The sequence below is a fragment of the Scyliorhinus torazame genome, chromosome 17, assembly GCF_047496885.1.
Source record: "Scyliorhinus torazame isolate Kashiwa2021f chromosome 17, sScyTor2.1, whole genome shotgun sequence".
Classification (NCBI taxonomy): domain Eukaryota; kingdom Metazoa; phylum Chordata; class Chondrichthyes; order Carcharhiniformes; family Scyliorhinidae; genus Scyliorhinus; species Scyliorhinus torazame.
Genome location: NC_092723.1, coordinates 145650444 through 145663870, shown reverse-complemented (window position 1 = coordinate 145663870; position 13427 = coordinate 145650444). Strand labels below are relative to the sequence as shown.

Here is a 13427-nt window from a genome sequence, read left to right as displayed (position 1 = left end):
CCTCCCCCCTAGGTTGCTGCTGCTGTCCTTTCTGTTTTCCCATTATCGTTCCGCGAGATAGTCAAGGAACGGTTGCCACCGCCTGGTGAACCCCTGAGCCGATCCTCTTAACGCATATTTTATTCGCTCCAGTCTTTAGAAAGTTTCAGTTTCTCTGACTTGGATTTGAACTTGATGACCTTGCACTTCCCCACATTGAACTCTTAAAAAAAAATATATATATATAATTTATTGACATTTTTCAAACCGAGATTTTCCATTTTTACAACATAATAAAGAAATATGCATTAAACGTTATTTAAATAATATATTAAACTAACAACAAATGAAAAAAAGATATAATCAAAAAGCATATATCAACAACTGGCAAAAAACAAAAACACAGGATAATACCCCCCTCCCCCCTAGGTTGCTGCTGCTGTCCTTTCTGTTTTCCCATTATCGTTCCGCGAGATAGTCAAGGAACGGTTGCCACCGCCTGGTGAACCCCTGAGCCCATCCTCTTAACGCATATTTTATTCGCTCCAGCCTTATGAACCCTGCCATGTCGTTTATCCAGGCCTCCAAGCCCGGGGGCTTCGCTTCTTTCCACATGAGTAGAATCCTTCGCCGGGCTACTAGGGACGCAAAGGCCAGAACGTCGGCCTCTTTCGTCTCCTGCACCCCCGGTTCTTCTGCAACCCCAAATATAGCTAACCTCCAGCTTGGTTTGACCCGGACCCCCACCACCTTTGAGACCACTCTTGCCACACCCTCCCAGAACTCATGCAGTGCCGGACACGACCAGAACATGTGGGTGTGGTTCGCAGAGCTTCCCGAGCACCTCCCACACCTATCCTCCACCCCAAAAAACCTGTTCAGTCTTGCTCCCGTCATATGCGCCCTGTGTAGAACCTTAAATTGAACCAGGCTAAGCCTGGCACGTGAGGACGAGGAATTCACCCTGCTTAGGGCATCTGCCCACAGCCTCTCCTCAATCTCTTCCCCCAGCTCCTCTTCCCATTTTCCCTTCAGCAAGTCTACCATCGTCTCCCCCTCGTCTCTCATCTCCCTGTATATTTCCGACACTTTACCTTCTCCAACCCATGCCCCCGAAATCACTCTATCCTGGATCCCTTGCGTCGGGAGTTGCGGAAATTCCCTCACCTGTTGCCTCGTAAATGCCCTCACTTGCATGTATCGGAAAGCATTCCCTGGTGGCAACTTATATTTTTGTTCCAATGCTCCCAAACTCTCAAACGTCCCGTCCACAAACAGGTCCTTCAGCTTCCTAATTCCTGCTCGCTGCCAACTTTGAAATCCCCCATCTGTCCTCCCCGGGACGAACCTGTGGTTATTCCTTATTGGGGACCACACCGAGGCACCCGTCACTCCCCTGTGTCGTCTCCACTGCCCCCAGTTCTTCAAGGTCGCCACCACCACTGGGTTTGTGGTGTACCTTTTCGGGGAGAATGGTAGCGGCGCCGTCGCCAGCGCTTTCAGGCTTGTTCCCTTACAGGACGCCATCTCCAGCCTTTTCCACGCCGCACCTTCCTCTTCCCTCATCCACTTACGGACCATCGACACATTGGCGGCCCAATAGTAGTCACTCAGACTCGGCAGTGCCAATCCCCCTCTGTCCCTTCTGCGCTGCAGGAACCCCCTCTTTACCCTCGGGGTCTTTCCCGCCCATACAAAGCTCGTAATGCTCCTATCTATTTCAAAAAAAAAGGCCTTAGTAATCAAGATGGGGAGGCACTGAAACAAGAAAAGAAACCTCGGGAGGACCACCATCTTGACCGCCTGTACTCTGCCCGCCAATGACAGGGGCACCATATCCCACCTCTTAAAGTCCTCCTCCATCTGCTCTACCAGTCGCGTCAGGTTAAGTTTGTGTAGGGTTCCCCAGTTCCTGGCCACCTGAATCCCCAGGTATCGAAAATTCCCTGTCATTCTCCTCAGCGGCAAGGCATCTATCCCCCTGCCCTGTTCCCCGGGGTGCATCACAAAAAGTTCGCTCTTTCCCATATTTAATTTATATCCCGAGAACTCTCCAAACTCCCTCAGTATCTGCGTTACCTCTGGCATCCCCTCTACTGGGTCCGCCACATATAGCAGTAAATCGTCTGCATATAGTGACACTCGATGTTCCTCTCCCCCTCTAAGCACCCCCCTCCACTTCTTAGAGTCCCTCAGCGCTATGGCCAATGGCTCAATTGCCAACGTGAACAGTAACGGGGACAGGGGGCACCCCTGTCTTGTACCCCTATGTAATCGGAAGTGCCCCGATCTTTGCCTATTTGCAACAACGCTTGCCACCGGGGCCCCGTACAGGAGTCTAACCCATCTAATGAACCCCTCCCCGAACCCAAATCTCTTCAGCACCTCCCACAAATAGTCCCACTCCACTCTACCGAATGCCTTCTCTGCATCCATCGCCACCACTATCTCTGCCTCCCCCTCCGGTGGGGGCATCATCATCACCCCCAGCAACCTTCGTATATTGGCGTTCAATTGTCTCCCTTTAACAAACCCTCTCTGGTCGTCATGTACCACCCCTGGGATGCACTCTATCCTTGTTGCCATCACTTTGGCCAGCAGTTTGGCGTCTACGTTTAGGAGGGAGATGGGCCTGTATGACCCGCACTGCAGCGGGTCTTTGTCTCGTTTCAGAATTAACGATATCGTCGCCTCCGACATTGTTGGGGGTAGTGTCCCCCTTTCCTTAGCCTCATTGAAGGTTCTCGCCAGAAGTGGGGCCAGCAGGTCCATATACTTCTTGTAAAATTCCACCGGGAACCCATCTGGTCCCGGGGCCTTCCCTGCTTGCATATTCCCAATTCCTTTGATCACCTCCTCCACCTCAATCTGCGCCCCAAGATCTGCCACCTCCCGCTCCTCCACCCTCGGGAACTCCAGCTGGTCCAAAAAGTGCATCATTCCCTCTTTCCCCCCCCGGGGGTTGGGACTTATACAGCCTCTCATAAAATGTCTTGAACACCTCGTTCACTTTCCCTGCTCTCTGCTCCATCTTTCCCGTTTCGTCCCTAACTCCTCCGATCTCTCTCGCTGCCCCCCTCTTTCGAAGTTGTTGGGCCAGCAGCCGGCTTGCATTTTCCCCATATTCATATTGTATTCCCTGTGCCTTCCTCCACTGCGTTTCCGCCTTTCCCGTGGTCAGCAGGTCAAACTCCGTCTGTAGTCTTCGTCTTTCCCTGTATAGTCCTTCATCTGGGGCCTCCGCATACTGCCTATCTACCCTCAGAATTTCCCCTACCAATCTCTCTCTTTCTTTACCCTCTTGTTTCCCCTTGTGGGCTCTAATGGAAATCAGCTCTCCTCTAACCACCGCCTTCAGCGCTTCCCATACTCTCCCCACCATCATTGACCTCCAGGTATCTTTCGATGCATCCCCTCACCCTTCTGCATACCCCCTCGTCCGCCAGTAGTCGCATGTCTAATCTCCAAAGTGGGCGCTGCTCCTTTTCCTCTCCTAGATCCAGATCCACCCAATGTGGGGCGTGATCTGAAACGGCTTTAGCCGAGTACTCCGTTCCTGCCACTTTCGGGATCAGCACCCTTCCCAAGACAAAAAAGTCTATCCGGGAGTATACTTTATGGACGTGGGAGAAGAAGGAAAACTCTTTCCCCATCGGACTAGCAAATCTCCACGGATCTACCCCTCCCATCTGCTCCATAAATCCCTTAAGCACCTTGGCCGCTGCCGGCCTTCTCCCGGTCCTGGATCTGGACTGGTCCAGCCCTGTGTTAAAATCCCCCCCCATTACCAAGCTTCCGCCTCCAGGTCCGGGATACGTCCCAGCATTCGCTTCATGAGTCCCGCGTCATCCCAGTTCGGGGCATATACGTTCACCACCGCCTCACCTTGCAATCTGCCACTCACCATCACGTACCTGCCCCCACTATCCACCACTATGGTCTTCGCTTCGAACGATACCCGTTTCCCCACCAGTATTGCCACCCCTCTAGCTTGATTGCTCCCTCCATATTGCTTCCGGGAGTCAGCTAACTCTGGCTGACCTCGGCTTCCCCTGTTTATCCTTTGACCTCCCTGCGTGTGAGGCCCCCTTCCTTCCTGCGCCCTTTTTCCCGCCTCAATTTCTATAGCGCGGGAAAAAAACCTGCGCTTCCCTCTCGGGGCGGGGGGGGGGGGGGGGGGGGAATTCCCCGTCCAACATTCTTACGTATTAGCCCTCCCTCTCCCCACTTTACATTTCTGTGCCACCACCTCGCTACCTCTCTCCAGACATCAATTTCTCAAGTCTAGTCCAATTTCTCTTCCTGAATGAATGTCCATGCCTCCTCCGCCGTCTCGAAGTAGTGGTGTTTGCCCTGGTGTGTGACCCACAATCTTGCCGGCTGCAGCATCCCAAATTTGACTTTCTTCCTATGGAGCACCGCCTTGGCCTGATTGAAGCTCGCCCTCCTTCTCGCCACCTCCACACTCCAATCTTGATATACGCGTATCACCGCGTTCTCACACTTGCTGCTCCGTGTCCTCTTAGGCCAACTCAGGACCATCTCCCTGTCCCTGTAGTGATGGAACCTCACCACTATTGCTCGTGGTGTTTCCCCTGCCTTTGGTCTTCTCACAAGGACCCGGTACGCTCCCTCCACTTCCAGGGGGCCCGTTGGGGCCTCAGCTCCCATTAGGGTATGGAGCATCGTACTCGCATACGCCCCAGCATCAGCCCCCTCTGTCCCTTCAGGGAGACCTAAAATCCTTAGATTCTTCCTGCCTCCAGGGCTTCCAGCCTTTCTATGCACCTCTTATGTAGTGCCTCGTGTGTCTCCGTTTTTACCACCAGGCCCTGTATCTCGTCTTCGTTCTCAGCTGCCTTTGCCTTCACTCCACGGAGTTCCATCCCCGCCTGGACCTTTTGTGTTTCCTTCAGTCCCTCGATTGCCAGTAACATCGGCGCCAGCACCTCTTTCTTGAGCTCCTCCACACATCGTCAGAGGAACTCCTGCTGTTCCGGGCCCCATACCATCTGGGCTCCCTCGGCCGCCATCTTGCTTCTCCCTTCTCTTCCCTGCCGCTGCTCCAGAGGATCCTCCGCAATCTGGACACTGCTGACACTCCTTTCCATCCACACCCGGGGGGACTTCTTCCTTTGTCACCTCACACTGGGTTTGGCCGTAAAAAATTTCCGTAGGGGCTCCCGATAAGAGCCCAAAAGTCCATTGAAACGGGAGGTGCCGAAATGTGCGGCTTAGCTGGTCATCGCCGCAGCCGGAAGCTCCCACATTGAACTCTGGTGCATTATTTCCTACTGACTTAATCTGCCTCAACCCCTTTGTAACTTTCTGCTTCCATCTATGCAACAACCTATTATGCATTCAAATTTAGTGTCGTCTGTAAACTTGGACATTCAACTCTTATCAATGACTTGGATGAAGGAAATGGTGACGAGCTAAATCCCTGTCCACTTTTCCACACCCTGCAAATTTGGTACACTTTTTCTTTATCTCTGTCAATTTATTTTCTCTGATTGCACTTCTGTGAAGCGACTCTGGACCTTTGACAACATTAGAGGAGCTTTATATTGTAAATCGTTGTTTTATCCTGTTTCTGAACCAATACAGGTTCCAAGGCTGCCACCTTTTTTTGAAATTTGTCTTCCTAGCTTGCTTCAAGTATAATTTTTAAAAATAACCGAAAAGCTGAAAAAGTAAAGAAGAATATTTAATCAGTACAGGTGAATGGTATTGTATCCTGAGAAATTATTAAGCTGCACGTGCTCTTACTACACAATTTAGCTTAGTATTACGGCCTTCGGTAAAAATAAGTCAAAGCTCAGGCTTTTGGCAGAAGCTGAAGCCTTGGAAGTAATAACATAACCATTATAAATGCTTGAATATGCACATTTAATTGTTGTTGTGAAATTGGAATTTTTTACATGTTCCAAATTTAAGTTGAACCCTTGCTTTGGACGCTTGGAAGTTACATTTATGGAGGAAGTAACATTTTGGGCTCAAAATGTTTCCAAAAATGTTCTGAATGAATTATGTGGAAAAGTCTCTTGATGTGATTGTGTAATTATATGATGATTGGTTACATGGAGGGCAGCATGGTGGCGCAGGTGGGTTAGCACAGCGGCCTCACGGCGCCGAGGTCCCAGGTTCAATCCCGGCTCCGGGTCACTGTCCATGTGGAGTTTGCACATTCTCCCCGTGTTTGCGTGGGTTTCGCCCCCACAACCCAAAGATGTGCAGGGTAGGTGGATTGGCTACACTAAATTTGCACTTAATTGGAAAAAATGAATTGGGTACTCTAAAAATTTTTTTAAATGGTTGGTTACATAGGTGATTTCCATTATAAATATGAGTGCACATATTCATAATGATGGTTGCAAACTGGCATAAGCGTGTGAAGAAAAGTGAAAACAAGTAGAGCATAATCAAATTCATATGTGTTCAAGGCAAGGTATTTAATAGACTATGAATACCTTGCTGTTGCTTGCCAGATTTTTAAATCTCCAGACTGTGCTGAATAATTGCTTTAGTGCAGCAAAGATGGGAATTACATGGGTAATTCTTCACAAAATTCTTGTTTTACCTTTTGTGACACCTAATTAATTGCTCAGAATTTCATCTTGTATTTAAACAGTAGAAAAACGTAAATGCACTGGTACAAGTTCAATCAGACGGGATTCTTTTTAGCTTGTGGAACTGTTGGATTGAATTATTTTGACTGATGGTTTTAAGTCCAATTTAGTTGTGCTATCTCAGCTCACTTTTAGATATAGATGGGAACAGGCAAAAAACTGCCTGTCTGAGAAGGCAGAAATATCACATAAAGTAAACTTGTACGTAGGATCTCAAGAAGACTTGATTTTTGCATGTTTTTAAATATCTGTAAAATTCCTGAATCTGTGTTTGTTACTAATCTTCATGCTTGTCACTTGGTATCCATCCCTTTCCCCCTTCTATTTCTCACCTACATACTGCCCCTTGACAACATCATCTGAAGGAACTGTTAGTTTTCGCATTTACGCTAATGACACCTGGCCGTACACCATCACCACCTCTCTCTTCCTCCACATTTTTTTTGTTTTAACAATATTTTTATTGAAATTTTAACATTCGGTATCAAACAACACAACAGTAGCAACACATATATATATTGGATTTATTTATTGTTACATGTACCGAGGTACAGTGAAAAATTCCGCAAACATATCTGCCAGCTGGTCGGCACAGGTTCTGAGTGCACGACCAGGGATCCCGTCCGGACCCGTTGCCTTCTGAAGGTTCACTTTTTCAAGAAGGCCGATCTGACTTCAGAAGCTGTGACGGTGGGTATGGGTGTATTTTGGGCTCCTGGGGCACTCGGTAGCGGATCGATGGTTTCCTGCTCGAACCGAGCATAGAATGAATTGAGTTCATCGGGGAGGGGTGCACGGCTGCCGGAGATACTGCTTGGCTTTGCTTTGTAACCCGATATGTTGTTTAGGCCTTGCCACAACCGCCGAGAGTCTGTAACGCTAGTCTGTGACTCTACCTTGGTCTGATATTGTCTCTTGGCATCCCAGATGGCATTGCGGAGGTCGTACCTGGATTTCATGTATAGGTCCGGGTCGCCTGACTTGAACGCCTCAGACCTGCCCTTCAGTAGGGAGTCAATCTCCCGATTAAGCCATGGTTTCCGGTTGGGGAACGTACATACTGCTTTCTTTGGCACAAAGTCGTCCACACATTTGCTGATGAGGTGTGTGACTGTGGTGGCATACTCATTGAGGTTGGTCGCTGAGTTCTTAAATATGGACCAGTCCACTGTCTCCAAGCAGCCACCTAGGAGCTCTTCTGTTTCCGCACAAAATACAAGCAGTAACAGGAACCCTAATAATCAAAATGTCACCCAGAACAATTCTCCTCTTCTTCTTTCCCCCCCCCCCCCCCCGCCCGCCCTCCTTCCCCACACTAACAGCTAACAATGGCCAGATCTTTAAAGTGCCACATAAACAGCCGGCATCTACGATAGAACCCTTTGGCACTGGGTGGCATCCAGTTCAGCCGTATCTGTTGCTGGGCCTACAGCGATGCGAATGCCAACGCATCTGTCCTGCCCCCTACTCTGGTTGGTCTGACACCATTACAGCGACTAACACAGGGTTTTTCAAAGTGTGGGTCGTGACCCGCAGGTGGGTTGTTGACAGGTGTCAGAAGGGTCACAGACCCACACAGCCGATAACAATTCTGTATTTCATAAGGGGAAGCTGCTCCCACGTAAGAAGAATAATTTAACAAGTCATTGACTGAATATGAAGCTCCGAGGTAACACCACTGAAGGGTAGCATTGCAACGATCCTTAGGTCTTAATGTTTATGCTGAAAGCACAAAGGAATACTTGATTTGATTGAAAGCCAGGAAGAAAGATATTTCATTTCCTTAATGGGATCCTGGTGGGCACGGGGGTTGATGGGACCGGCCGAGGTTGTTGCTGTGGAGTCGGAGGCGTCGGGAGAAACGGCCAGATCTTCATCAAGAAGCTGAGGCTGCTCCTCTGATTCTTGGGAGACTCTGTCTGTTATTTTTATTCCTGGATTTTGCAAGAGGCGATGTAAGCACTTGGCACCCAAGACAGCGAGCACCCAGTGAAAATAGGCCATTCATTGAATGTATACAAAATGTTCTTTCCCCAAGGATTAATGATTCATATAATTCCTCTAGTATCTCTCATGTGTGGCCTTGGACAGTGAATTTTCATAGATAGGAGGATATCACAGCTGTGCATGTCTGATCCTGTCCTCACTCAATGCTGACATAAATTCAATGCACCAGAGGCTACTGCATAGTGATTATGAGCAGGAAAACTTTAAAAAAAAAATTTTAGAGTACCCAATTCATTTTTTCCAATTAAGGGGCAATTTAGTGTAACCAATCCACCTACCCTGCACATCTTTGGGTTGTGGGAGCGAAACCCATACAAACACGGGGAGAATGTGCAAACTACACATGGACAGTGACCCAGAGCCCGGATCGAACCTGGGACCTCGGCGCCGTGAGGCAGCAATGCTAACTACTGTGCCACCGTGCTGCCCTATGAACAGGAAAACTAGATGATTTTCCTTCTCTCCCTTACCTAGGGCAAGAAAACTAGTGTCCTAAACACTGTCTTGACTCAGGATAGACTGGGAAAGTGAACTTGGTGTGGATCCCGAAGCTTGGCCTGTTGGCAAATGTGGGTCCTGGGGAAAAAAAAGTTTGGACTAATGGACAGGGCTCTAAGCCAATACTCCAGATTGCCAATATGGTGTGGAAACCCCCCCCCCAAAATTCCACCAGCTTGGGACAGGACCAAAACATGTGCATATGGTGAGCAGGCCCCCTCGAGCACTTATGACCCCCTGAAAAAATTGAATCATCCTGCCCCTGGTGAGGCAAGCCCTAAACCCCACCTTTAGCTGTATCAAGTTCAACTTAGCGCAGGATTATATCGAATTCAACCTACGAAGGGACTCATTCCACACCTCCAAAATGGGTCATAGCTCCTCCTCCCACCTGGCCATCACCTCATCCACCAAACTGCTGTTCCCCCATGCGTCGCCCATATATCCCAGACGTGCTGCCCTCCTCTGACCCCGCACAGGAGAGTATTCCTTCTAGTGGGTGGTGCCTCTGGGGAAAATCGAAAATGCCCGCCAAACAAAGTCCCACACCTGGAAATATCTGAACATATCAGGTCCTTTCTCTTGCTTTTCCTTCAACTCCTCTCAACTCGCAAACCACCCCTCCAGAAATAAATCTGTCAACCCCTCCAGCCCCTGAATGTAACATCCAATTTAGCCGGCTCAAATAAATGGCTCCTACAGATTGGGGCCGACCTTGACACCACCCTCAGCTTAAAATGCTGACTGAGTCGCCGCCACATTTTCAACGTGGACACTACCAGTGGACTCTCAGAATATTTTGCTGGCGTAAGTGGCAGAGATGCCGTCAGTAAAAGTTCTCGGGGATTTTAGGGCCGTTGCTGGTCAAGGTTTTCAATGAGGCAAGGGACAGAGGGGTGATGCCCCAACGATGTCACAGGCTATTATCTCATTGATATTGAAGCGGGACATATAGGCCGATCTCCCAGCTTAATGTGGATGCCAAGTTGCTGGCCAAACCATTGGCCTCCAGGATTGAAGATTGTGTGCCGGATGTTTGTTCCTCTTATTAGCCTTAGTTTTATTAGCTCTAATTCTGTCACCTTTGCTCACGAGTCGCCAGGTATCTTTCTGATACCGCCACGTGGTTCAAGCTCAAGTAATGATTAATAATGCAACACACCGCTTAGTAAATGTTAAATCAACGATCATTTATTATATACAGCAACAAATACTTATACAATAATCCTACTTCTAGACTATTACCTACCACTAAAGGCCAATACTTAACTTTGGTGATGGCCCACCAGGTCATGGAAACGAATGGTCTATTGAATTGGGTCTGGCCTGCGGGATTCAAAAAGGCTGGTACGGGTCGATAGTCTGGAACACCTATCTGGTAGCGATCGCTGGAGTAAGACTTACTTGTTTTTTCGTCGAAGGGCCTCTAAGTTTGTGAGTAGGAGAAGAAGGGTCGATCTGAACTTGGCCCCTATTTTTATAGTCCCTAGGGGCTTCCCGCCTCTCGGGGCGGACCTTGACCCTGGTCCCAAGTGATTAGACTTGGTCCCAATCACTGGGTTTGATATGCTCCAATAATGGGGCGATTTCTTGATCGGGGGGTGGTTGTCCACCTTCCTTTGTCTCGGCCACTGCTGGTGCCGAAAGGTCTGGATCGGCTTTCAATTGCTAATTTGTAGCAATTGTTCCCGGGGATGGCCGATTAAAATGCAGGTGGCTGGGTTGATGTGCTGCTAATGGTCGCAGGTATCGGTCTGGGCCGACTTCCCCAGAGCCGAATACACTGCAGCTGTCCGTTTGAGTCCTGTTGGCTGATTTTCCCATCAGCCTATTTAGATTGCCATTTTACATCAGGGTTTGGCCATTTTACTCTGGAATCAGCCATTTTAGGGGGCTACATGTTATTATGTAGGACCAAACTGGGTTTGTCAAGGGCAGGCAGTTGGTGGCCAATATAAGAAGGCTGCTGAATGTGATCATGATGCCCCCCGGAGAGCAAGGAGGTTGAGGTAGTTGTGGCAATGGATGCGGAAAAGGCGTTCGACCGGTGGAGTGGGGCTATTTATGGGAGGTGCTGGGACGATTTGGGTTCGGAAAGGGCTTTATCAACTGCGTCACGCGGTTCTACCAGGCCTCGGAGGCTAGTGTAAGGACGAATAGGCCGACCTCGGACTATTTTAGACTGTACCGGGGACAAGACAGGGGTGCCCCCTCTCCCCACTGCTGTTCGCGTTAGCTATAGAACCGCTGGCAATTGCTCTGAGAGCTTCAAGGGGCTGGTTTGGGAGATGGAACATAGAGTCTCGCTGTACACGGACGACCTGCTCTTGTATGTATCGGATCATGGGGCAGGGATGGGCAAAATTATGGCGATTTGGGGGAATTTGGCCGGTTTTCGGGGTATAAACTGAATATTGTAAAGAGTGAGATGATTGCAGTTAAGGCGAGGGACCAGGTGGGTCGGCTGAGGGAGCTGCCATTTAGGTTAGTAGGGGACAGTTTCAGGTACTTGGGGATACAAGTGGCGCGCGACTGGGGCCGGTTACACAAGTTGAACTTGTCCCGGTTGGTCGAACAGATAAATGGCGAGTTTCGGAGATGGGATGCGCTCCCGCTGTCGCTAGCTGGCAGAGTGCAGATGGTCAAAATGACGGTCCTACCTCTCTTTCTGTTCATATTTCAGTCTCTCCCAATTTTCATTCTGCGGTCCTTTTTTAAGAGGGTCAATAAAATCGTCCTGGGCTTTGTGTGGGCGGGTAAGTCCCCGTGAGTGAAGAAGGTGATGCTTGAGCGGAACCTGGGGGAGGGGGGGCTTGCGCAGCCGAATTTTAACAATTATTACTGGGCGGCTAACATAGCCATGATAAGGAAGTGGGTGGTGGGGGTGGGGTCGGTTTGGGAGCGGATGGAGGCAGCTTCGTGTAGGGGCACCAGTCTGGGGGCGTTGGTAACGGCACCTCTGCCGTTCCTGCCGGCGCGGTTCTCCACCAGCCCCGTAGTGGTGGCGGCCCTGAGAATTTGGAGTGAGGCCCTGAGAATTTGGAGTCAGCGGAGGAGGTACACTGGAGCAGTGGGAGCATCGGTCTGGTCCCCAATATGTGACAATCACCGATTTGCCCCGGGGAGCTTGGATGGGGGGGATTCAGAGTATGGCGAAGGGTGGGAATTGAGAAGATGGGGGACGTGTTTTTAGAGGGGAGCTTCCCTAGTTTGAGGGCGCTGGAGGAGAAGTTTGGGTTGGCAAGGGGGAACAAAATTAGATATTTACAGGTGCGGGACTTTCTGCGTAGGCAGGTTTCATCCTTCCCACTCCTGCCACTAAGGAGGATCCAGGATAGGGTAGTGTCTAGGGGATGGGTGGGGGAGGGAAAGTCTCAGACATCTACAAAGAACTCATGGGGGTGGAGGAGATGCAGACCGAGGAGCAGCAGCGTAAGTGGGAGGAGGAGCTTGGTGGTGAGATGGAGAGTGGCTTATGGGCGGACGCGTTGAGCAGAGTCAACGCGGCCGCAACATGCGCTAGGCTCAGCTTGACCCAATTCAAGGTGGTCCACCGGGCCCACATGACAGGGGCCCGGATGAGTAGGTTCTTTGGGTTAGAGGACAGGTGTGCAAAATGTGCGGGAGGACCAGCGAACCATGTTCACATGTTCTGTGCGTGTCCAAGACTTGGGGGATATTGGCAGGAGTTTGTGGATGTCATGTCCAGAGTATTGAAAACAAGGGTGGCAATGAGTCCAGAGGTGCCGATTTTTGGGGTTGCGAAGGACCCGGGAGTCCAGGAGGAGAAAGAGGCTGACGTTTTGGCCTTTGCTTCCCTGGTAGCCTGGAGACGGATACTGCTAGCTTGGAGGGACTCCAAGCCCCCAAAGACGGAGACCTGGCTAACTGGCAAGCTTTCTAGGCCCAGAGAAGATTAAGTTTGCCTTGAGAGGGTCACTGTTAGGGTTCACCCGGAGGTGACAACCATTCATCGACTTCTTCGTGGAGAATTAATCGTCAGCAGGGGGGCGGTTAGGGTAGCGTAGAATAGGGGGTCAATTCGGAGGATCTTGGCGGGATGGGAGTCGGTGATTGCACTATGTTTATTGCTCTTTGTACATTGTTTTTATACTGTTGTTTGTAATGCCAAAAATACCTCATTAAAATTTTTTACCAAAAAAAAAAGAGATGCCGTCACTAGGGCCTCCAGACCGTCCCTCTACCGTCCCGATCCACCTGTACTCAACTAACCTGATCCACAAACCACCCCAACACCTTCTCTGCATTGGCCGCCCAGCAACAAATTTGTCAGTGCAAAACCCTCCATCTGCC

General features: G+C 49.8%; 1 protein-coding gene across 2 annotated transcripts in view; it reads left to right on the top strand.

Annotated features, from left to right (window-relative positions):
- Positions 1 to 13427, top strand: part of unkl (unk like zinc finger) — a 262287-nt gene that overhangs the window by 19375 nt on the left and 229485 nt on the right. The window lies entirely within an intron of this gene.